The following is a 3,268-nucleotide window of genomic DNA, read 5'->3' as shown; positions in this document are numbered from 1 at the left end:
GGTCAATTAATATTTGTATACTTCTGGATCACGGTACTCCACTACTTCATACCCAATATACTTGAGTTATTTTGTCTAAGTCTAATGTTATTTTGCTTAAAACCTTGTGTTATTTTGCTAAAATAATATGTTATTCACTTATTTACTATAACATCATGTATAAAAAAAAAAAAAAGACATGCATTATATTTATTAAAATAACATGTACTTATTTAAAAAATAACATATATATAAATTGAAATAATAAGAGGTTCACATCAAAATAACATGAATTTTATAAATCTGGAGTACAACGAAAGGATCAATGTTGAAAAAAAAAATGCAAATATAATTTAACATATACTTATTTTAAAATAACATATATATATATAAATTGAAATAACAAGAAGTTCATATTAAAATAACATAAATTTTATAAACATGGAGCACCATGCACACGGTACTCCAGGAGTACCATATAATTTGCGAATTTGGTATCTAATTTCTTTTTATTTTATTTTTTTTTCTAATGAAAGATTAGCATTTGATGTGTAGATTCCATCATTTCAACGAAAAATAATATAAAATGTAAATTTATATATGCAATTTTATTTTATGTAATACTAGTTCAACTTTTTACCTTATTATTAGGGCCAAATTTATTATTCTGCCCATAGGCCACCAAAAAGCTAGGAATGACCCTAGATACATTATTACTAATAAAAAATATTTAATTATTTGTGTAAATTATTAGTTTTAGAAATTTATCTTTTTAGCGTTTGTATTGTTCGAATATTTATGCACTTGCAATAATGATGAGGAAAATAGTGATACTCATAAAGTCATAATTATAATTCATTTGTAATGTGTAGCTTATCATTTTGTAGGGAAGCTTTGCATAATAATAATGTAACTATTTTAGTGGATTTTCGGTTTTTGCTTTACCCACTAAAATCCCAAGTATGGTAACATAAGATGCAACAAATATTATTGTTGCTAAAATTAAAGATTAATACCTTAATTTTAAACTATTGGTTAAAAGAAAGTGTTTGAGCCAAATTAAAACAATTTTCAAGCCAACTATTAACATTACACATAATTGGAAAAAGCCAATTATTAGGCTTGAACATAATTGAAACAAGACAACTATTAAATTGTCAAATGATTGCAACAACATTGCTATAATATTACCAATTAAAAAGTATAGATTAGACATATTTGTTGAGAATTAAAAATTTAAAAGTTAGAATTAATATAACTTATATAAGATGAGTTTTTTTTTTTTTTTTCAAGGAAGAAAATGAGTTAAAAAGGTATATTATTATTATGCAAAGCTTACCTACAATCCTCATGACTTTCAAAAAACCAAAACAAATGAAAACATGAAGAATGATGAAACTACAAAGCCTTACTAAATAAGCTATTGCTATAGTGGAGGGATTTTTTGTTGCTAAAATTCTATCATTTTTCATTATATTTTACTCCGTATTGTTATAAATAAATAAATAAGATGTACTCGGGTTGGTGAGAGGTTGTTGTATACACCCGAGTGTAAGTACACTCATGAGTATTTGTTCTTATTTTATTAATTGTTTTTCATTTTATCCTTAAATGAAAAGCAAAAACTAATTAACATTAGGTTAGTTGGATGTACAATACACCGGGTGTATATAACGAATTCTACGGGTTGATTTGTAAAAAAACGAAATAATTTCAAGTTGGATTTACACATAATAAATTTCAAGGTTAATCAAGTTTGGTTAAACTATGGTTAATTTCATATCACCAAGTTTTGCATCACCAAGTGTTACTTGTGTTCGTATAAAGCAAATAATATATTTTATTGGAATTAAATTAAGTAGGTCAATCGATCTTTGACAAGTGTTTTGTTTATCAGACAATTTGCCTAGATTTCTTACAATAATAAATAAATAAAATTATAATTGAAATTGTCTAACTAAGTAAACTAGCATCATTTCCCTTAAAAAATAAAAAATAAACTAACATCATCTGATTCAATCTGAATGTAATCGACCTATTAATAGTAGGGTTGAGCAAAACTACCCGAAAAACCGTTTCGTTACCGTTTCGAAAATTAGGGTACCCGATCCAATAACCATAACGGTTTGGGTATCCGTTCCGATAATTTGTTATCGGGTATGGTTATTGGGTATCACATTTTAAAATTAATGGTTACCCGTTCCGATCCAATATATTTTTTTTCCGACTTAAATCTATTTTTTCCAGAATCTAAACTCTTACTTTACTTCATAATTACTATATAATATCAATGATTAGTAATATTATTAATAATTTGGTCAAGATTATGTGATATTATTATTAATTAGTGTTAAAATATATCATAATAACTAATTTATTAAGCTTGATTATCACTATTGGATACTTTATTGGGTACCTGATAACCGATTCGAAAATCCGGGTACCCGAACTTATCATTTCGGTTTATGGATATAACTTTTAGTGATATTGGTTATCGGGTACCCGAACCGTTAGTACTAATGATACGGGCCGTCCCATGCTCACCCCTAATTAATAGTATAGGTTGAACTTGAAACTAAGGTTTCAATTCCAAAAATCGAATATGAAATAAATCGTAAGTTATGTGGGTCCTTTAAACATTATTAAACAGGCCGACACTATTTACGGGTTTGGGCACAAGATTTTATGCATGGGCCCGACCTAACCCGATTTTTGATCACCTCTACTAGAAACTACCTTTGAAACAACACCAAAACAGCACCCTAAGCCGCCTAAAAACCGCCCAAAATATTCGCCTGAACCCTGCAATGCCACCGAGAAAACTGTCGGACTTATTAGAGCCAGGAAACCCACCGGAAAATTGACTTACCTAACGTAAACCCTTACCCTAATCGCCCATAATCATCTGTTTAGAGAGAATTATTATTATTATTATTATTATTATTATTATTATTGTTATTATTATTATTATTATTATTATTATTATTATTATTATTATCATCGTTGTTGTAATATATGCTAAAAAGTATGAAATTTAGCTTTAATTATTATTAGCAATATTATTAGTTATAAAGACAAACTGAACTGAACTTATTAGAGCTGAACTGAACTGAACTTATTAGAATTGAAATAAACTTAAAAATAAGAGAACAACCCTAATTCAGTAACTCATAAGTTCATAAGTGTCATACTATTTCCATTTGATAGTTTGTTAAGAAAAAAAAAAAAAAAAAAAAAAAAAAAAAAAAAAAAAAAAAAACTATTTGGATAGATCTCGTGCCCCTGCGCC

This window comes from Chenopodium album, chromosome 16 (assembly GCF_948465745.1).
Source record: "Chenopodium album chromosome 16, dcCheAlbu1.1, whole genome shotgun sequence".
NCBI lineage: Eukaryota > Viridiplantae > Streptophyta > Magnoliopsida > Caryophyllales > Amaranthaceae > Chenopodium > Chenopodium album.
The sequence above is the reverse complement of the archived record's forward strand: the minus strand, read 5'-3'. Positions refer to the sequence as shown.